Here is a 205-nt window from a genome sequence, read left to right as displayed (position 1 = left end):
CAGGGAGGGGAGAGAAGAGGGTAAAACCACGATCTCGGAGCGCTCTTCTCAGTCCTTTGGAAAGACTTGCCTTTGCTGCCCGGAACCCTGGAGGCTACAGCTGGGAGAACCCGGAGGCGCTAGGACCTGGTCGGCGCCTGGCTGCGGCCGCTTTCAGGAGGGCGGAGGAGGGAGAGGAGGAGGGGGATGTGGGAAAGGAGGGGTG

The sequence above is a fragment of the Colobus angolensis genome, unplaced genomic scaffold (genome assembly GCF_000951035.1).
Source record: "Colobus angolensis palliatus isolate OR3802 unplaced genomic scaffold, Cang.pa_1.0 Scaffold257, whole genome shotgun sequence".
In the NCBI taxonomy this organism is placed as follows: domain Eukaryota; kingdom Metazoa; phylum Chordata; class Mammalia; order Primates; family Cercopithecidae; genus Colobus; species Colobus angolensis.
The sequence above is the reverse complement of the archived record's forward strand: the minus strand, read 5'-3'. Positions refer to the sequence as shown.